The sequence below is a fragment of the Haematobia irritans genome, chromosome 2, assembly GCF_050003625.1.
Source record: "Haematobia irritans isolate KBUSLIRL chromosome 2, ASM5000362v1, whole genome shotgun sequence".
NCBI classification, from domain to species: Eukaryota; Metazoa; Arthropoda; class Insecta; order Diptera; family Muscidae; genus Haematobia; species Haematobia irritans.
Window position 1 is genome coordinate 31,370,813 of NC_134398.1, and position 24,026 is coordinate 31,394,838.

The 24,026-nt window shown below is 25.6% G+C and overlaps 1 protein-coding gene across 1 annotated transcript in view; it reads right to left on the reverse strand.

The window, feature by feature from the left end:
* LOC142224510 (uncharacterized) overlaps positions 1–15,496 on the reverse strand; it is a 103,976-nt gene extending 88,480 nt beyond the window's left edge. Inside the window, exon 1 of the mRNA XM_075294289.1 lies at positions 15,465–15,496. The gene's annotated coding sequence lies outside the window, so the exon portion shown is untranslated. The remainder of the gene's footprint in view (positions 1–15,464) is intronic.
* Between the last annotated feature and the right edge of the window lie 8,530 nt (positions 15,497–24,026).

Sequence of the window (24,026 nt, forward strand, 5' to 3'; positions counted from 1 at the left end):
AATACCCACCATGGTGGTGGGTATTTCAAATTCGTCTTGGCCACTATTACTACCTTATATCCTTGATTGGTTTCATTCTTGTTTTGTTTAAGGTGGAAAAAAAAGAAAATAATGAAAAAGTGGCGATAAATCGCTTGAACTTTTAACTTGATACTTTTCTCACTTCTTTGTGTGGGTGTGTGTGTTTGTGTGTGTGTTTTATGGTTTGTTCTCATGTTACAATGCGATTTTTCTCGCATATCCTTGTGGTAAGCATATATGGGTATATATTTTTTGTGGAATTAAATGCTTGTGTTGTGGCGGTGATGGTGGAAAGAAATAAAGGTTATGCAGATCACAGAACAATATGCTGAGGATGAGAAAAACGGCCATATAAAATATTTTCTATGGAGAAAACGGGCATATATAAAATATTTTCCATACCCACAAGCACATGGAGTATAAAAGACCATATCTCATCATGTAATTTACACAACGACGCACACACCCACACACACACCTCTAACAATATGAGTTGATTGGTCTAAGGGGTCCCCAGTGTTGCACAATGGGATGAAGATGAAATAAGTGAAACGAATATGAAACCGCAAAAAAAAAAAAAAAAAAAAAAAACAATTATGAAACAAGTTAGGAAAGTCTAAAGTCGGGCGGAGGCACTTTAATTTTCTATATTTACAAATAAAATTTTGATAAAATTTTCTATAGCAATAGAATTTTGACAAATTTTTCTATTCAAATAAAATTTTTACAAAAATTTTCTATAGAAATAACATTTTGATAACATTTTTTAGGAAATAAAATTTTGACAAAATTTTCTATAGCAATAAAATTTTGACAAAATTTTCTATAAAAATGAAATCTTTGACAAAATTTTCTATAGAAATAAAATTTTGATAAAATATTCAATGGAAATAAAATTTTGACAAAATGTTCTATAGAAATAAAATTTTGATAAAAATTTCTATGGAAATAAAAATTTGACAAAATTTTCTATAGAAATAAAATTTTGACAAAATTTTCTATAGAAATAAAATTTTGACAAAATTTTCTATAGAAATAAAATTTTGACAAAATTTTCTATAGAAATAAAATTTTGACAAAATTTTCTATAGAAATAAAATTTTGACAAAATTTTCTATGGAAACAAAATTTTGACAACATTTTCTATAGAAATAGAATTTTGACAAAATTTTCTATGGAAATAAAAATTTGACAAAACTTTCTATAGAAATAAAATTTTGACAAAATTTTCTATAGAAATAAAATTTTGACAAAATTTTCTATAGAAATAAAATTTTGACAAAATTTTCTATGGAAATAAAATTTGGACAAAATTTTCTATAGAAATAGAATTTTGACAAAATTTTCCATGGAAATAAAAATTTGACAAAATTTTCTATGGAAATAAAATTTTGACAAAATTTTCTATAGAAATAAAATTTTGATAAAATATTCAATGGAAATAAAATTTTGACAAAATGTTCTATAGAAATAAAATTTTGATAAAAATTTCTATGGAAATAAAAATTTAACAAAATTTTCTATAGAAATAAAATTTTGACAAAATTTTCTATAGAAATAAAATTTTGACAAAATTTTCTATAGAAATAAAATTTTGACAAAATTTTCTATGGAAACAAAATTTTGACAAAATTTTCTATAGAAATAGAATTTTGACAAAATTTTCTATGGAAATAAAAATTTGACAAAACTTTCTATAGAAATAAAATTTTGACAAAATTTTCTATAGAAATAAAATTTTGACAAAATTTTCTATAGAAATAAAATTTTGACAAAATTTTTTATGGAAATAAAATTTGGACAAAATTTTCTATAGAAATAGAATTTTGACAAAATTTTCCATGGAAATAAAAATTTGACAAAATTTTCTATGGAAATAAAATTTTGACAAAATTTTCTATAGAAATAAAATTTTGATAAAATATTCAATGGAAATAAAATTTTGACAAAATTTTCTATGGAAATAAAATTTGGACAAAATTTTCTATAGAAATAGAATTTTGACAAAATTTTCCATGGAAATAAAAATTTGACAAAATTTTGACAAAATTTTTTATAGAAGTAGAATTTTGACAAAATTTTTTATGGAAATAAAATGTTGCTAAAATTTTCTATAGAAATAGAATTTTGACAAAATTTTCTATGGAAATAAAAATTTGACAAAACTTTCTATAGAAATAAAATTTTGACAAAATTTTCTATAGAAATAAAATTTTGACAAAATTTTCTATGGAAATAAAATTTTGACAAAATTTTATATAGAAATATAATTTTGACAAAATTTTCCATGGAAATAAAAATTTGACAAAATTTTCTACAGAAATAAAATTTTGACAAAATTTTCTATAGAAATAAAATTTTGACAAAATTTTCTAAAGAAATAAAATTTTGACAAAATTTTCTATGGAAATAAAATTTGGACAAAATTTTCTATAGAAATAGAATTTTGACAAAATTTTCCATGGAAATAAAAATTTGACAAAATTTTCTATGGAAATGAAATTTTGACAAAATTTTTTATAGAAGTAGAATTTTGACAAAATTTTCTATGGAAATAAAATGTTGCTAAAATTTTCTATAGAAATTAAATTTTTGACATTTTCAATAGAAATAAAATTTTGATAAAATTTTCTATGGAAATAAAACTTTGACAAAATTTTCTAGAGAAATAAAATTTTAACAAAAATTTCGGAATTACCACATTCCTCATCAGCATCCTCTCCTTGCAGCAAAACTATCAACCAATTATCAGGAAAAAATCGGGTAATTCACTCAACCCAAAGTAAACTACACTTGAACCTTCCGAAAAAAGGTTTGATAGTCGGCTACTGCCTAAACAAATTTGCAGCATATTTGAATGTAGTTGGCTGGGTTTGTTTTTGAGCGTGCTTCCTCTATCTTCATTCGTTTTGTTTGTTATTGTTGGTTTCTCTTCAATCATAGTTGTTTTTTCGGAAGGTTCAAGTGTAGTTCACTTTGGGTTGAGTGAATTACCCGAATTTATTCTGATAATTGGTTGATAGTTTTGCTGCAAGTAGAATATGCTGATGAGGAATGTGGTAATTCCGAAAAAGCTGTATATCCAACCATCTTACAGTCTATAGGGTTTTGCCCAAATAAATTTGACAAGCATACGTTTCCTCTGTTGGTTAAGCTACACTTGTAGTTTAGTCAATGCATGGTTTTAAGCTGAGATCAAAAACAACAAGAATGATTGAAGAGAAACCAACAATAAAAAAAACGAATAAAAATAAATTTTTGACAAAATTTTCTAAAGAAATATAAAATTTTATATAGAAAAACATTTTGACAACATTTTCTATAGAAATAAAATTTCGACAACATTTTCTATAGAAATAATATTTTGACAAAATTTTCGATAGAAATAAAATTTTGACAAAATTTTCGATAGAAATACGTTTGTGATAAAATTTTCTATAGAAATAAAATTTTGACAAAATTTTCTATAGAAATAAAAATTTGACAAAATTTTCTATAGAAATAAAATTTTGACAAAATATTCTATAGAAATAAAAATTTGACAAAATTTGCTATAGTAGTTAATAAAAAATCTTACAAAATTTTTTATAGAAATTAAAATTTGACAAAATTTTCTGTAGAAATAAATTTTGACAAAATTTTCTGTAGAAATAAAATTTTGACCAATTTTTTTATAATATAAAATTTTGACAAAATTTTCGATAGAAATAAGATATTGACAATATTATCTAAAGAAATAAAATTATGACAAAATTGTCTATAGGAATAAAATTTGCACAAAATTTTCTATGGAAATAAATTTTTGACAAAATTTTCTATGGAAATAAATTTGACCAAATTTTCTAACGTAATAAAATTTTGGCAACATTTCGTTTTTTGGTCTAGGGTCATCTAGTACTCTTGTTGATCCACGGGTGCCACATTTGGTAGAATTTTACCAAAAATGACAGATTGTTTACTGTTTGGTAGAATTCTTGATGCTTTGGTAGAATTTTGCAAAATCTGAGAAGTACTTCAATTTTCTATATGTAGGAATACAATTTTGACACATTTTTCTATAGGAATAAAATTTTGATAAAATTTTCTATGGAAATAGAATTTTGACAAAATAGTCTATAGAATTAAAACTTTGTCAAAATTTTCTATAGAAATTAAATTTGGACAAAATTTTCTATGGAAATACATTTTTGACAAAATTTTCTATAGAAATAAAATTTTGTCAATTTTTTTATAGAAATAAAATTTTGATAAAATTTTGTATAGAAATAAAATTTTGCAAAATTTTGTATAGAAATAAAATTTTCTTTATAAGTAAAATATTGACAAAATTTTCTATAAAAAAAAATTTGAGAAAATCTTCTGGAGTAATAAAATTTTGAAAAAAATTTTCTATAGAAATAAAATTTTGCCATCATATCGAGGTTTTGCATGCTAGTCAAGAAGTCAAATAGAAAGATTCCCTTGCACTCGGATAAAAATTGAAATTTGTAAATGTTCCAGAGATAAGCTGTCTATATGGCGCCTTTATTAACACATGCATGTATTATTGTAAATCATTTTTGTGGATGCATGTGCTTTGAGCTAACGATGACTTACCTGCCCCCCCATCCCATTGTGCAACGATATCATTACACCTCTCTCTAAGCCACACACACAAAACGTTATTGTGTTTCAAACAACAGGTTGTGACATTAAACCAACCTACTACTAATGTGTAGACAGGATAATATTAATGTGTGTGTTTGTGTATGTGTTTCATACTCGTATTTGAAATGTATATCCTGGCAAAACAAAAATTCTATTTTCTATAAATCAAAGGATTTTATTTTGTACAACATACATCTGCTAAGGGATTGCAATGGAATGAAACCATAAATAAGCGTTATTGGGACATTTTAAGGACCTCATTTCTATGTATTTGGGAGAGAATTTTTTTTTTTCACTTTGAAATGTTCATAAGAAATTTGTTAGGAAAAATACATATTTATGGAATTAAAAGAGCATATGCTAAAAACTGCTATCAAAAAATCAAGGAACCACATACAGAGCTATATCCAATTTCTAGGAAAATATTGTTGACATTTTTTAAAAGCTTAGTTTTTGGTTTGCATGAGAAGAAGAATAGCATAAAATCGTTTGAATAGGAAATTTTTCAAGAAATTAAAAGAGAAAATGTGATTGAAATCCATGCAAACAATTTAAATAAAATAAAATGATTATTTTATGAATAAAGAGAAAATCCACAAAAAAATCATTTTAAAATCCTTTTGATTATTTTGATAGCATAGAATATATAGTTATTTACTATTTTATTTATGAAATAAATAGTCGTTTAGTACATATGAACAAAAGACGACATACATATAAAAATTACGAAAAATTCAGGATTTTAAAGCTCGAAAAATTTAGGATTTTAAAGCTCTTTCTCGATCTAAGATTTTCATATAAAAATTTCGATTTAGTTAAATTGCTTTAAATGGAATTTTACATTTTCTGAGGGTGATCGAAGTGAACTCATTTTCGCTCGTGGTTTAGAAGATATTCTATGGACTTTCTAGGGATGATCACGAATTAAGGTACTTTCCGCTCTAGAAAGTATAATTTAGGAGATATATGCAAAATAAGATTTTCATATTAAAAATTAGATTTTTTCAGGATATCAATGGAATTTTGGATTTTCTGGGGTTGATATCGAATTGAGCTCCTTTTCGCTCAAGGAAGCATAGTTAAGGAGATATAAGCAAAATTAAATTTTTGATAAATTTTATTGCAATAGAAAATTTTCGCAAAATTTTATTTATATAGGAAATTTGCTCAAAATTTTATTTCTATAGGAAATTTTCTTTACATTTTATTTCTAGAGAAAAAAATTTTTAAAATTTTGTTTTTGTAGGAAATTTTCTCAAAATTGTATTTTTATAGAAAATTTTCCCAAAATTTTATTGCAATAGAAAATTTTCTTAAAATTTTATTTTTTAGGAAATTTTCCAAAAATTTTTTTTATAGGAAATTTTCTCAAAATTTTATTTCTACAGAAAATTTTCCCAAAATTTTATTTCTATAGAAAATTTTCTCAAAATTTTATTTCTATAGAAAATTTTCTCAAAACGTTATTTCTATAGAAAATTTTCTCAACATTTTATTTCCTATAAATTTTCTCAAAATTTTATTTCTATAGAAAATTTGCTCAAAATTTTTTTCTATAGAAAATTTTCTCAAAATATTATTTGTTCTATAGAATCTTTTCTCAAAATTTTATTTCTATAGAAAATTTTCCCGTAATTTTGTTTCTATAGAAAATGTTCTCATAATTTTATTTCTAAAGAAAATTTTCCCTAAACTTTATTTCTATTGAAAATTTTCTCAAAATTTTATTTCTAATGAAAATTTTCTCAAAATTTTATTTCTATAGAAAGTTTTCCCAAAATTTTATTTCTATAGAAAATTTTTCCAATTTTTTTTTGTAGGAAATATTCTCAAAATTTTATTTCTGTAGAAAATTTTCCCAAAAATTTTATTCCTATAGAAAATTTTCTCAAAATATTATTAGTTCTATAGAAACTTTCCCTAAATTTATTTCTATAGTAACTTTTCGCAAAAATTTTATTTCTATGGAAAATTTTCTCAAAATTTTATTTCTATAGAAAAATTTTTCAAAATTTTATTTCTATAGAAAATTTTCTCAAAATGTTTTTTCTATAGAAACTTTTCATAAAATTTATTTCTATAGACAATGTACGCAAAATTTTATTTCTAATGAAAATTTTCTCAAAATTTTATTTCTATAGAAAATTTTCTCAAAATTTTATTTCTAATGAAAATTTTCTCAAAATTTTATTTCTATAGAAAATTTTTTCAAAATTTTATTTCTATAGAAAATGTTCCCAAAATTTTTTTTGCAGGAAATCTTCTCAAAATTTTATTTCTGTAGAAAATTTTCTCAAAATTTTATTCCTATAGAAAATTTTCTCAAAATATGATTAGTTCTATAGAAACTTTTCCCTAAATTTATTTCTATAGAAACTTTTCGCAAAATTTTATTTCTAATGAAAATTTTCTCAAAATTTTATTTCTAATGAAAATTTTCTCAAAATGTTATTTCTATAGAAAATTTTCTCAAAATTTTATTTCGATAGAAACTTTTCTCAATATTTTATTTGATTTCGGGTAATCTGGATTTTGGATGCTACTTCTATTTGCATTACTTCCGGATGACAGGTTCAGGATCTAATCTATATTTTGTTGGGAGCTGTTTTTGGAAGGGAATATAGTGAGTTTACTATTCCAGTAGAAAAAATTTTTAAACTTTATTTAACGAAAATTCGATTTAAAAAACAAGAATAAAGTGATTGCAAGTGGCCCCTCACATAACGTATTTGTATTGCTTTTTGAACTGTTGCAGACAATGGTATCTACATTTATTTGCCATGTTTCCATGAACATCATATCATATGACAATAACTGTTTTCCTCTTACGATGATGAGGGATTCAAAAAAAAAGTCGATCATTGTTATGTATGGAAATGTATACGGTTATTATATAGTTACTCCCATTGGCCATTGTATAGAATTTAAAGCTATGATGATGAAATATATGACAAATACATTTCAATTAGAAAGGCTTTATATTGCTAACAACATCAAAATCAAAGTCATCATCATCACTATAATCAGCAATAGCATCACAATCACAATCACCATCAACAGAAAGTGTTTGTAAAAGCCATTGATTCTCATCGAGAGATGGAGAGCGGGAGAGGGAGTGATAGAGTGTGTGAGGAAGTAGAAAAATAGAAGAAAACTAGGATAGAAATATTTTTTGGTAAGTATCACACATATGGTCAACAATTTGTCCATGCAATCATCATCATCATCATCACCACCATCATTTTATAATTGGCCCAAGTGGTCAAAGGACCATAATTTTTGAAGTGAATGCAGTTACCACACACACACACATACTCACTAGGGATTGCAATTACGGTTGCCACTCCAGCCAAATATAAAACAAAAATAAAATTTGAAGAAAATTTTATTTCTATAGAAAATTTTGTCAAAATTTTATTTCTATAGACAGTTTTTCCAGATTTTGGATTTGGACACTATAAAGAGTCTAATAGTGAACTTTGACCGACATCAAAGATAGTCGATTTTGGTCATTACAAAAATTAATCAATTGATGGTCCTTGACTTTCAAAGATTCAAAAAGTCGAATTTAAAGATGATCTTAAATCGACTTGATAAAAAGTCGATTAGTCTAAAAGTCCATTTTTGATGTTTGCATCCCTACCCTCACATGAATTGTGGTGGCCTCATACAGGGACGAAGACTGTAAGCCTTAATTTTTGCTATTGCTTTCACAATCTGTGAGAACACCCACAACCACGCACTCACACACACGCACGCTCTCACATTTGAGTGTTTGTAGGCTGTCACTCTTCTATCCTACTCTAGTGTGTTGGAGTTTATACCTCTCTCAAGAAAAAAATTCTTTTGCAAAGAGAAAACATTTTTTGTTTCGGGTTTACTACTAAGCATTTTGGTGAGATCCTTTCGTTTATACCATCCATGCTCTAAATAGATTTGGTCTTGCCACAAAAGCTTGTGTTTGTTGTTGGTGTCTTGGTTGGTCACTACCACCATTACAGTAGGCTCTTGGGCCCCTTTGTGAATGACATTGGTCATGATGGCAAACTATCAAACAATGTGTGAGCTGACATATATTTGACCAAGTAAATAATGCTGATAAAAATTTCAATCGTACCGCAGTGGCCTGGATGTTGCAACATAGCCGGAGATGCATATGTGCCATCATCATCTGGAATCTTTTGGTGAATGTCATCATGACATTGGTCTCACTATACCAAAGGAATGTGTATTCATTCAATCATTGTTTGAGCCGAATAACCAAAGCCAAAGTAATTGAAAATCTATACCAAGCAATGTTGAGGTGTTAAGAATATGGGACAAACGGGTGGGGCAACTATGTTTGATGAGGACAATGAATGACCAAATACATGAGTGGAGTATATGAGAGTATTGAGTAATGTACACACAAACGTACATTGATAATGGCATTGTGGCTTTGAGAAGACTTAAAATTATATTTTTATTATTTTGTTCTTTTTGGTAATTTTTTTTGGGTGGTTTAGAAGCTTTTTAGAATTATATTACATGTTAGCCTGATACCGAAACAGGCAATTGACGTCCAAATGCATTATATCTAATTATACAATTATTATTCGAGCTTTATGGACAGATATAGATTAAGGAACATGGTTAATAGAGCCATTGAAAAGAAAACGCCAGATACAAATCTATACACGCCTGGACTGTACATGTTTCGGTTCGGGCGAATGAACCTTTCCACAGCCTTTAGTATAGATCTGGCTGGGAGAGATAACTCAATTTTGGGCCCTTTATGCTATGTTTATGCATGTTTTCTCCATAAGGAGTTAGCATAAAGGGCCCAAAATTGAGTTATCTCTCCCAGCCAGATCTATACTAAAGGCTGTGGAAAGGTTCATTCGCCCGAACCGAAACATGTACAGTCCAGGCGTGTATAGATTTGTATCTGGCGTTTTCTTTTCAATGGCTCTATTAACCATGTTCCTTAATCTATATCTGTCCATAAAGCTCGAATAATAATTGTATAATTAGCTTTTTAGAATTTTAAATATGGAAGAATTGCTAAGATGGAGTCAGAATTCATAAGATGGATGGAGAAAACAAGGTCTTTCAAAGTCTTAAAAATGTAGCCTTTATTTTTCCTAAATTGTTTGATTTGATTGATTTTTCCTAATTGTTTAGGAAACCTATTTCACAGAATAGTCAATCAATAACAATTAGAACAATGAATTAAAGATCATGGGCTTGTAAATGCATAAGAGAGTATACATGAACTGATGCCTACGAAATATAAAATCAATGTTGTACGGTTAGGTAAACTGAAAAAATATTGACGTAACTAATATTAAAAAAAAAAAAATAATATTTAAAAATGTTGACGTAATAATTAAAATTTAAGAAGTATATATTTCTTGAAAAAAAAACGACAGTTTAAATGAAAGAATATTCATTCATTTCGACTTAAAATTCTTCTTCATTAAATTTGCATGTCATTGTTAAAATTTTATGTTGTTGAAGTAAGGCGCTATCTTTAAATTAACTGAGACCGTGAATCTTTGGACAAAAAATAAAAGGCTTCAAACATAGGCTTATCTTAGGAATTTTGCATTTTGGTTTAAAAGTTGTTTTTTATTTAAATAAAGAAAACGATTTTACTTTGATGCAACGGTCATAATTTGGATTTGTAAACTGGCTTATATAAATAGCCTTTTAATATATCGCCAAAAGAGAATGAAAATTCCAAAACTTCCAAAAAATTTTCATAGACACAAAATGTTGACAAAATTTTCTATAGAAATAAAATTTTCTACGGAGATACAATTTTGACAAAATTTTCTACAGAAATACAATTTTTACAAAATTTTCTATAGAAATACAATATTGACAAAAATTTCTACAGAAATTTTTACAAAATTTTCTATAGAAATAAAATTTTCTGTAGAAATAAAATTTGAAGAAAATTTTCTATAGACATCAAATTTGAAGTAAATTTTCTAGAGAAATCAAATTTTGACAAAATTTTCTATACAAATAAAATTTTGACAAAATTTTCTATAGAAATAACATTTTCTATAGAAATAAAATTTTGATAAAATTTTCTATAGAAATAAAATTTTGACAAAATTTTCTATAGAAATAAAATTTTGACAAAATTTTCTATAGAAATAAAATTTTGACAAAATCTTATATAGAAATAAAATTTTGACAAAATATTCCATAGAATTAAAATTTTGACAAAATTTTTTATAGAAATAAAATTTTGACAAAATTTTATATAGTAATAAAACTTTGACAAAATTTTCTATAGAAAAAAAATTTTTGACAAAATTTTCTATAGAAATAAAATTTTGAAATTGAAATTGACCGTTAAAAAAAAAACAAGTATATGCGGCCGTAAGTTCAGCCAGACCGAATCTTATGTACAAACAAGTAAGGAAAGTCTAAAGTCGGGCGGGGCCGACTATATTATACCCAGCACCACTTTGTAGATCTAAATTTTCGATACCATATCACATCCGTCAAATGTGTTGGGTGCTATATATAAAGGTTTGTCCCAAATACATACATTTAAATATCACTCGATTTGGACAGAATTTGATAGACTTTTACAAAATCTATAGACTCAAAATTTAAGTTAGCTAATGCATAGGGTGGAACACAATTTTAGTAAAAAACATATGGGAAACATTTAAATCTGAAGCAATTTTAAGGAAACTTCGCAAAAGTTTATTCATGATTTATCGCTCGATATATATGTATTAGAAGTTTAGGAAAATTAGAGTCATTTTTACAACTTTTCGACTAAGCAGTGGCGATTTAACAAGGAAAATGTTGGTATTTTGACCATTTTTGTCGAAATCAGAAACACATATTTATGGGAGCTATATCTAAATCTGAACCGATTTCAAATCAAATTTGGCACACATGACTACATTACTAATTGTACTCCTAGTGCAAAATTTCAACCAAATTGGGCCAAAACTCTGGCTTCTGGGGCCATATAAGTCCATATCGGGCGAAAAATATATATGGAAGCTATATCTAAATCTGAACCGATTTCAATCAAATTTAGCTCACATTACTATACTACCAATTGTACTCCTTGTGCAAAATTTCAAGCTAATCGGGATAAAACTCTGGCTTCTGGGTCCATATAAGTGCATATCGGGCGAAAGATATAAATGGGAGCTATATCTAAATCTGAATCGATTTCAACCAAATTTGGCACTCATAGCTACAATGCTAATTCTACTCCCTGTGCAAAATTTCAACCAAATTGGGCCAAAACTCTGGCTTTTAGGACAATATTAGTCCATATCGGGCGAAAGATATTGGGAGCTATATCTAAATCTGAATCGATTTCAATAAAATTTTGCACACTTGACTATATTACTAATTGTACTCCTAGTGCGAAATTTCAACCAAATTCGACCAAAACTCTGGCTTCTGGGGCCATATAAGTCCATATCGGACGAAAGATATATATTGGAGCTATATCTAAATCTGAACCGATTTCTTCCAAAATCAATAGTGTTCTATTCTGACCCAAATTAGGAACATGTGCCAAATTTGAAGACGATTGGACTTAAATTGCGACCTAGACTTTGATCACAAAAATGTGTTCACAGACAGACGGACGGACGGACAGACGGACATGGTTATATAGACTCAGGGACCCACCCTGAGCATTATTGCCAAAGACACCATGTGTCTATCTCGTCTCCTTCTGGGTGTTACAAACATATGCACTAACTTATAATACCCTGTTCCACAGTGTGGCGCAGGGTATAAAAAGGCCGATTAAATACGTATATAACTCAGCGTGAAAATTTTTTTCTATAGAAATAAAATTTTGACAAAATTTTCTATAGAAATAAAATCTTGACAAAATTTTCTATAAAAATCAAATTTTGAGAAAATTTTCTACAGAAATAAAATTTTGAGAAATTTTCTATAGAAATAAAATTTTGACAAAATTCTCTATAGAAATAACATTTTGACAAAATTTTCTATAGAAATAAAATTTTGACAAAATTCTCTATAGAAATAAAATTTTGAAATTGAAAATGATCATTTTTCAAAAAAAAAAAAAAACAAGTATATACGGCCGTAAGTTCGGCCAGGCCGAATCTTATGTACAAGAAAAGGCCGATTAAATACGTATATAACTCAGCTTGACAAAATTTTCTATAGAAATCAAATTTTGAGAAAATTTTCTACAGAAATAAAATTTTGAGAAAATTTCAATGGAAACAAAATTTTGACCAAATTTTCTATAGAAATAAAATTTTGAAAAAATTGTCAATAGAAATAAAATTCTGATAAAATTTTCTATCGAAATAAAATTTTGACAAAATTTTCTATAGAAATAAAATTTTCTACGGAAATACAATTTTTACAAAATTTTCTATAGAAATACAATATTGACAAAAATTTCTACAGAAATTTTTACAAAATTTTCTATAGAAATAAAATTTAGACAAAATTTTCTATAGAAATAAAATTTTGAAAAAATTTTCTATAGAAATAAAATTTTGACAAAATTTTATATAGAAATAAAATTTTGACAAAATTTTATATAGGAATAAAATTTTGACAAAATTTTTTATAGAAATAACATTTTGACAAAACATCTTATAGAATTAAAAATTTGAAAAAAATTTCTATAGAAATAAAATTTTAAAAAAATTTTCTATAGAAATAAAATTTTGGCAAAATTTTCAATAGAAATAAAATTTTGACAAAATTTTCTATAGAAATAAAATTTTGATAAAATTTTATTTAAAATTTTGACAAAATTTTCTATAAAAATAAAATTTTGACAAAATTTTATATAGAAATAAAATTTTGACAAAATTTTATATAGAAGTAAAACTTTGACAAAACATCCTATAGAATTAAAATTTTGAGAAAATTTTCTATAGAAATAAAATTTTCACAAAATTTTCTATAGAAATAAAATTTTGAAATTGAAAATGATCATTTTCAAAAAAAAAAAAAAAAAAAAACAAGTATATACGGCCGTAAGTTCGGCCAGGCCGAATCTTATGTACAAAAAAAGGCCGATTAAATACGTATATAACTCAGCTTGACAAAATTTTCTATAGAAATAAATTTTTGACAAAATTTTCTATAGAAATAAAATTTTGACAAAATTTTCTATAGAAATAAAATTTTGAGAAAATTTTCTACCGAAATAAAATTTTGACAAATTTTTCTATAGAAATAAAATTCTGACAAAATTTTCTATCGAAATAAAATTTTGACAAAATATTCTATAGAATTAACATTTTGACAAAATTTTATATAGAATTAAAATTTTGACAAAATTTTATATAGAAATAAAATTTTGACAAAATTTTATATAGAAATATAATTTTGACAAAATTTTATATAGAAATAAAACTTTGACAAAATTTTCTATAGAAATAAAATTTTGACAAAATATTCTATAGAATTAAAATTTAGACAAAATTTTCCATAGAAATAAAATTTAGACAAAATTTTCTATAGAAATAAAATTTTGACAAAATTTTCTATAGAAATAAAATTTTGACAAAATTTTATATAGAAATAAAATTTTGACAAAATTTTCTATACAAATAAAATTTTGACAAAATTTTCTATAGAATTAAAATTTTGAAAAAATTTTCTATAGAAATAAAATTTTGACAAAATTTTCTATAGAATTAAAATTTTGAAAAAATTTTCTATAGAAATAAAATTTTGACAAAATTTTATATAGAAATAAAATTTTGACAAAATTTTATATAGAAATAACATTTTGACAAAACATCTTATAGAAATAAAAATTTGAAAAAATTTTCTATAGAAATAAAATTTTGAAAAAATTTTCTATAGAAATAAAATTTTGGCAAAATTTTCAATAGAAATAAAATGTTGACAAAATTTTCTATAGAAATAAAATTTTGACAAAATTTTATATAGAATTAAAATTTTGACAAAATTTTCTATAGAAATAAAATTTTGACAAAATTTTATATAGAAATAAAATTTTGACAAAATTTTATATAGAAATAAAACTTTGACAAAACATCCTATAGAATTAGAATTTTGAGAAAATTTTCTATAGAAATAAAATTTTGACAAAATTTTCTATCGAAATAAAATTTTGAGGAAATTTTCTATAGAAATAAAATGTTGAAAAAATTTTATATAGAAATAAAATTTCGACAAAATTTTCTATAGAAATAAAATTTTGACAAAATTTTCTATAGAAATAAATTTTTATTGTTGTTTTTGATCTCAGCTTAAAGCCATGCATTGACTAAACTACAAGTGTAGCTTAACCAACAGAGGAAAAGTATGCTTGTCAAATTTATTTGGGCAAAGCCCTATAGACTGCAAGATGGTTGGATGTACAGCTGTTTCGGAATTACCACATTCCTCATCAGCATACTCTATATAGGGCTTTGCCCAAATAAATTTGACAAGCATACTTTTCCTCTGTTGCTTTCGAAGAAAAAAAAATGTTTTTTTATAATAACCAAATGCTTTTGATTTTTGATTTGATTGAAATTTGATAAAAAAAATTTTTCAAAATTAGATTTTTTAATTTGGTAAATTTTTGTCAAACTTTTCTTAAAATTTTGGTATATTATTTTTGACACGAGTGGTAACCGTGCGCAGTGACCGGCCTTGAGCATAATTTTCAAAGACACCTTGTGTCTATCTTGTCTCCTTCTGGATGTTGCAAAAATATACACCTATAATACCCTGTTCAACAATGTGGCGCAGGGTATAAAGATCCATTTAATGTCTCTCGACAATGGCAATATGCATTCAATACTTACTCTTTTTATTCAATATGCAATAATGGATATCTGAAAATAACAAAAAGAGAAAATATTTTAGTATAGCATTTATATGTTATTTGTTTTTATTGTTATTTTTTAACATGTTTAGTGGACTTGAATTGAATCGAAAATGTAAAATTGTTGCTAGCCTTCTTGTGTAATTCTCCCGCTAGAGGCAATTTTTCATCGGTGTAAAGCTTTTGTGATTTTTTGATTATTAGATATGGCAGCTATATAGAACAATCCCCCTGATTTGATTCCTTATAACTCACTCTATCCCCAACAAAAAATACTTTTTTTATACTATCCGATAATACTGAAATTTTTTGTAGATTCCGCATTTAACTATTCCTTCCCACACATATAAATCATTTTGCATAATTTAATAAGTTTACTACAAAACACCTAGATATATATCACAGTATAAAATTAAGTACATTAATCATTTGTCCACTAATCTGGTTAGACAATATAAATATATTGCAAAGCATGTTTAACCATTTGCTTTCGTTTCGACTTTTTTTTTGCATCAAAAAAGATGCATAGTCCAAAAATTTATTATTTATAATCATGGTCATTGCTTATAAACCAGAGGCCATTCTTTTGTCATTAGTATGCCAGTCATGACCATCCATGAGATTGGATGAATGTTGGTCTACAGCAGTAAGAAGAGTAGATTTATAGACTGGGTTTTGCATAAGCAATTAGAATTAAATTGAAATGAATAATTTGTAGCCCTAGGTGGCGCATAATTAATATTAATTAAATCTGGTTAATCATACGCACTAGGTGCTCACCTTAGAATTATTTCCCTTGGATAATGATAAAATAACAAATGAGAAAAATTACAGAAGATTACGCAAGCCTACGAGGGCAAAACGAGGATTTGTTGTCATACCAATTTATTTGATTTATGCCAATATACAAAGTGACGAAAAGTTGTATTGGGAAAATAATTTGAAAAAATTTAATATGGATATAGTAAAACAAGTATATAGGCAGTAATAAATAGGCAGTATAGAAATAAAATTTGAAGCAAATTTTCCAAAGAAATAAAACTTGTAGAAAAATTGCTATAGAAATAAAATTTGGAGAAAATTTTGTAGAAAATTTTCTGTAGAAATAAAATTTAAAAAAAATTTTCTATAGAAAGAAAATTTGGAGAAAATTTTCTATCGAAAGGAAATTTGGAGAAAATTTTGTTTAGAAAGAAAGTTGGGAGAAAATAATTGGTATAGACATAAAATTTGAAGAAAATATTTCATAGAAATATGATTTTGATAAAACCTTGAATGGAAATAAAATTTTGACCAAATTTTCAATAGAAATAAAACTTTGATGAAATTTTCTATAGAAATAAAATTTTGACATAATTCTCTATAGAAATAAAATTTTGACCAAATTTTCTATAGCAATAAAATTTTCTATAGAAATAAGTTTTGGAAAAAAATTCTAAAGTAATAAAATTAAGCAAAAAATTGAATTTTGAGAAAATTCTCTATAGAAATAAAATTTGAAGCAAATTTTCCAAAGAAATAAAACTCGTAGAAAAAAACTGTAGAAATAAAATTTGGAGAACATTTTTGGAGAATTTTTTCTGTAGAGATACAATTTTGAGAAAATTTTCTATAGAAAGAAAATTTGGAGAAAATTTTCTATCGAAAGGAAATTTTGAGAAAATTTTCTTTAGAAAGAAAAGTGGGAGAAAAAAAAAATTGGTATAGAAATAAAACTTGAAGAAAATTTTTCATAAAAATATGATTTTGACAAAAACTTTAATGGAAATAAAATTTTGAGAAAATTTTCTGTACAAATAAAATTTAGAGAAACTTTTCTATAGAAATAAAATTTTGATAAAATTTTCTATAGAAACAAAATCTTGACAATATTTTCTATAGCAATAAAATTTTCTATAGAAATACGTTTTGGAAAAAAAATTCTAAAGAAATAAAATTGTGTAAAAAATTGAATTTTGAGAAACTTCTCTATAGAAATAAAATTTGATGCAAATTTTCCAAAGAAATAAAACTTATAGAAAAATTACTGTAGAAATAAAATTTGGAGAACATTTTTGGAGAAATTTTCTGTAGAAATAAAATTTTGAGAAAAATTTCTATAGAAAGAAAATTTGGAGAAAATTTTCTATCGAAAGGAAATTTTGAGAAAATTTTCGTTAGAAAGAAAATTGGTATAGAAATAAAATTTGAAGAAAATTTTTCATAGAAATAGGATTTTGACAAAACCTTTAATCGAAATAAAATTTTGAGAAAATTTTCTGTAGAAATAAAATTTAGAGAAACTTTTCTATAGAAATAAAAATTTGACCAAATTTTTTATAGAAATAACATTTTGACAGAATTTTCCATAGAAATAAAATCTTGACAACATTTTCGGTAGCAATAAAATTTTCTATAGAAATAAGTTTTAGAAAAAAATTCTAAAGAAATAAAATTGTGCAAAAAATTACATTTTGAGAAAATTCTCTATAGAAATAAAATTTTGATCAAATTTTCTATAGAAATAAAATTTTGACAAAATTTTCTACAGAAATAAAATTTTGATAAAATTTTCTATAGAAATAAAATTTTGATAAAATTTTCTACAGAAATAAAATTTTGAGAAAATTTTCTGTAGAAATAAAATTTTGACATAATTTTCTGTAGAAATAAAATTTAGAGAAACTTTTCTATAGAAATAAAATTTTGACATATTTTTCTATAGAAATTAAATTTTGACCAAATTTTCTTTGAAATAACATTTTGACGAAATTTTCTACAGAAATAAAATTTTGACACAATTTTCGATAGAAATTTGACAAAAACTTCTACAATATTTTTACAAAATTTTCTATTGAAATAAAATTTTTAGAAAATTTTCTATAGAAATAAAATGTTGAGAACATTTTCTATAGAAATAAGATTTTGACAAAAGTTTCAATAGAAATAAAATTTAGAGAACATTTTCTATAGAAATAAAATTTGGCGAAAAATTTCTATTTTGAGAAATAAAATTTTGACAAAATTTTCTATTGAAATAAAATTTTCAGAAAATTTTCTATAGAAATAAAATTTTGAGAAAATTTTCTATAGAAATAAATTTTTTAGAAAATTTAATTTAGAAATAAAATTTTGAGGAAATTTATTATATAGAAATAACATTTTGACAAAATTTTCTACAGAAATAAAATTTTGATAAAATTTTCGATAGAAATTTGACAAAAACTTCTATAATATTTTGATAAAATTTTCTATAGAAATAAAATGTTGAGAACATTTTCTATAGAAATAAGATTTTGACAAAAGTTTCAATAGAAATAAAATTTAGAGAACATTTTCTACCCAGCAAACAAAGCGTCACCAAAAAAGTAGTGAAAATGTTCTTTTTGGATCCTCATGTGGTGCAAAATTGGCGCAGAAGCGATGAATTTAACATGGGCTTGTCATAGGACGGATGTCCACCATTTCAACAGCCGTTGCACTGAATTTGCATCACTTCTTAAGGTGTTATGCGAATTTAGTGTTTTGGATGTGAATTAAGAAATTTTGCGATATTTTGACAAAAAAATAAATTTTAATTTTTTTATAATTTTTAAGGCATTCTAACGTTTGTCTGAAATGTTTGACATCAAGTATTTTCAAAAACTCGCAAGTTTTCGAGAATGGATTTAACATTTTTTTTGGCAAAAATGTAAGTAGTTTGTATCATTTTATAAATTCTTGGTCTGGTTTTAACCAATTTGAAATAAAAAAATTTAAATTTCCCATTAAAAATATGAAAAAAGGGAGTTTTAAAAAATTGACTCAAATGAACTTCCTGTGCAGTTAAAATAAAGAACTTCTTTGGCAGAACATTTCTGGAAGTGCTTTTAAAGTTGTGCCTTTAGAAGAACTTCCACATTTTTTTGCTGGGTATAGAAACAAAATTTTGACCAAATTTTTTATAGAAATAACATTTTGACAGAGTTTTCTATAGAAATAAAATCTTGACAACATTTTCGGTAGCAATAAAATTTTCTATAGAAATAAGTTTTGGAAAAAAATTCTAAAGAAATAAAATTGTGCAAAAAATTACATTTTGAGAAAATTCTCTATAGAAATAAAATTTGAACAAATTTTCCAAAGAAATAAAACTTGTAGAAAAATTTCTGTGGAAATAAAATTTGGATAATATTTTCTGTAGAAATAAAATTTGGAGAAAATTTTCTGTAGAAATAAAATTTTGAGAAAATTTTCTATAGATAGAAAATTTGGAGAAAGTTTTCTATCGAAAGGAAATTTGGAGAAAATTTTCTTTAGAAAGAAAATTGGGAGAAAAAAGTTGGTATAGAAATAAAATTTTAAGAAAATTTTTCATAGAAATATGATTTTGACAAAACCTTTAATGGAAATAAAATTTTGAGAAACTTTTCTATAGAAATAAAATTTTGACATAATTTTCTATAGAAATAAAATTTTGACATAATTTTCTATAGAAATAATATTTTGACTGGCACTTCACACTTCTGAGACTTAGGAGCTTGAACACGCTGGAGAGGACAGCCTGCAGGCATACTGAAATTCTGGCCGGGCAGTATAGAGAAACGGACCATATGGCCACGGAGCATGTTTATCATCACAAACCGACATACATTATACCAAGTATGGAGGAGTGGGAAGACAGGAGGATACCCTTCGGAACCCTGAACATGTATACGGACGGATCAAAGATGGAGGAAGGAACGGGCAGCGGAATCTATTGTAGTGAACTAGGAATAAGGGAGTCTTACACCCTGGACAGTGATTGCAGTATTTTTCATGCTGATATTTCTGCGATCACAAAGGCTGCTGAGTCGCTGTTGATGAGACCGTTATTCAGAAGCGATATCAGCTTCTTCATCGACAGTCAGGCAGCTATAAAGGCATTGTGCTGTGCTGCCATAAGGTCTAGGGTAGTCAGCCGCTGTCGTCGAGAACTCAAGGTTCTCACTGAACAGCATAATATAACTCTGTGCTGGGTACCTGGGCACTATGGGATAATAGGAAATGAGAAAGCGGACGTTTTTCCTCCACTATCTTCTTATCATTACAGGATAGAGGTGAAATATGATGAGCAATGGCGAAGACGCTGGGTCTCTTCGGATGGTTGCGAGCAAACCAAGTTGATATGGCATGAAAAGAAACGTAGGAACTGTGAAATTTTGTTGTCGATGAACAGAGAGGAATTACGGTCAATGATTGGTATCATAACAGCACACAACACACTTGGGAAACACATGGTAAGAATAGGACTTAAAGACGATGATATCTGTAGATGGTGCCTGGACCCGGAAGTTACGGTGGACTCGTACCACTTCCTGTGTCAGTGCCCAGCTTTATCCTTTAGAAGAAACAAAATACAGTGTTGGGCAAAATTTATTTTAAATAACGAATAAATTCCATTAAGTTTTTATTTGGAATAACAAATATTTTATTTATTCGTTTATTTGAGAAAACAAATAACTTCAATTTATTTGTTATCTTTTTATTTGTTATTCGAAAGTTTCAAATAATACACGTATGTGAAAAAAAATGTTTCTCATTACATCCTTCGCTTGAGAACGTTTTAGGCGTTTATAGCTCTGGTACTCTTCAAACGCATTCTTACCATGTCGCCTCTTAAGGTGAGATATGAAGTTTGATGTTTAATTTTTCTCTCCTTTTATCTTAACAAAATCAGGCTCACATTTCACGCACACAGCACGGATATTCTTTACTCCGTCTTCTAAAATTCTGTAGAATTTTCCATCAAAAATGGAAAAACCAGATTCACTTGAATCACTATTTTTGGATGTTGTACCTTCCGGTTCCATTCCTAGTTATAAAGACAATTATCGCTCCTCAAAAAAAGATTATTTTATCAGAAGAATTCAATAAATTCAATTTATTTTTTTCGATCCAAAAAAAATATTATTTGTATGACAAATAACAACTAACGAAAAACGAATTATTATTTGTGACACAAATAAACAGATAACAGTTGAAATTTGATTTCAAAAAATTCCAAATGAAAAATAACGAATAAAAAATTATTTGTTATTTGTTATTTGAATAAAAATTTATTGACTAACGCCCAACACTGACAAGATACTGGGCTCCTTTTCCTTTCAGGCTCTCACTGATCTGCGGGAGTGCTGCTTAAGGAACATACTTGCATTCATCAGGGCCTCTGGTTGGTTATTCTGAGATTTCTTTCAAAGAGAATGAGCAGGTGGAAGTTTCTGGGACAAATTGGCCGCATCGGAAGGAGAAAGATTGAAAAATCACATCGAGGGATCACAATGGACCTATACTGGTCTAAGTGGGCATCAATAAAAGAACATTGATGTCACCCTCTACAACCTAACCTGATAGAATTTTCTATAGAAGAAAATTTTCTATAGAAAGAAAATTTGGAGAAAATTTCCTATCGAAAGGAAATTTGGAGAAAATTTTGTTTAGAAAGAAAAATGGGAGAAAAAAATTGGTATAAAAATAAAATTTGAAGAAAACTTTTCATAGAAATATGATTTTGACAAAGCCTTTAATGGACATAAAATTGAGAAAATTTTCTGAAGAAATAAAATTTAGAAAAATTTTCTATAGAAATAAAATTTTGACATAATTTTCTATAGAAATAAAATTTTGACCAAATTTTCTATAGAAATAAAATTTTGACATAATTTTCTATAGAAATAAAATTTTGACCAAATTTTCTATAGCAATAAAGTTTTCTATAGAAATAAGTTTTGGAAAAAAATTCTAAAGAAATAAAATTGTGCAAAAAATTACATTTTGAGAAAATTCTCTATAGAAATAAAATTTAAAGCAAATTTTCCAAAGAAATAGAACTTGTAGAAAAATAACTGTAGAAATAAAATTTGGAAAAAATTTTTGGAGAAAATTTTCTGTAGAAATAAAATTTTCAGAAAAATTTTCTATAGAAAGAAAATTTGGAGAAAATTTTCTATCAAAAGGAAATTTGGAGAAAATTTTCTTTAGAAAGAAAATTGAGAAAATTTTATGTAGAAATAAAATTTAGAGAAACTTTTCTATAGAAATAAAATTTTGACCAAATTTTCTATAGGAATAACATTTTGACAAAATTTTCTACAGAAATAAAATTTTGATAAAATTTTCTATAGAAATAAAATTTTGACCAAATTTTCTATAGAAATAAAATTTTGACATAATTTTCTATAGAAATAAAATTTTGACCAAATTTTCTATAGCAATAAAGTTTTCTATAGAAATAAGTTTTGGAAAAAAATTCTAAAGAAATAAAATTTAGCAAAAAATTGAATTTTGAGAAAATTCTCTATAGAAATAAAATTTGAAGCAAATTTTCCAAAGAAATAAAACTCGTAGAAAAATTACTGTAGAAATAAAATTTAGAGAAAATTTTGGAGAAAATTTTCTGTAGAAATAAAATTTTGAGAAAATTTTCTTTAGAAAGAAAATTTTGAGAAAATTTTCTTTAGAAAGAAAATTGGGAGAATAAAACTTGGTATAGAGATAAAATTTGAAGAAAATTTTTCATAGAAATATGATTTTGACAAAACCTTTAATCGAAATAAAATTTTGAGAAAATTTTCTGTAGAAATAAAATTTAGAGAAACTTTTCTATAGAAATAAAATTTTGACATAATTTTCTATGGAAATAAAATTTTGACCAACTTTTTTATAGAAATAAAATTTTGACAGAATTTTCTACAGAAATCAAATTTTGATAAAATTTACTATAGAAATAAAATTTTGACAAAATTTTCTACAGAAATAAAAAAAAATTTTCAGAAAATTTTCTATAGAAAAAAATTTTTAGAAAATTTAATTTAGAAATAAAATTTTGAGGAAATTTATTATAGAAATAACATTTTTAGAAAAATTAATTTAGAAATAAAATTTTGAGGAAATTTTTTATAGAAATAACATTTTGACAAAAATGCTATAGAAATAAATTTCAGACAATGTTCTCTACGGATATAAAATTTTGAGAAAATCTTTTATAAGCATAAAATGTTGACAAAATTTTCTATAAAATTTAAATGGTGACAAACTTTTCTATAGAAATAATTGTTTTTTTTTTCTGTTGGTAGTTTTTTCGTAAAATTTTCTCTAAATTACCCAGCAAAAAAAGAGCTTCCAAAAAAGTAGTTTGGATCCCCAATCTGTGATCCGGTAGTAGTGCAAACTTGGATCATCTCCAATGAATTTTACATGGACTTGTCATAGGACGGAAGTAATCCCTTTTTGGATCCTTTGCATTGCTTTAGAAGTTGTGCCCTGGAATTTAATTTGAATGAAGAAATTTAAGAAGCGAAAAAAATTTTTTTTTCAACCAATTTCAATTTTTTTTTTCAGCCATATGTTTTATTACACTATTGTTTTGCTATTATCTAATTTTTACAATTTGAAAAACTTTTTCGCTCCGACCAGGGATTGAACCTGGGTAAACCCAGGAGAACGCCTTAGCACACTCAGCCACAAACGCCATTGAACATAAAGCGTCGAAAGGTCAATTCAAATGTTTGTGATATGATCTTAATACGACACCAAGGAATAACGT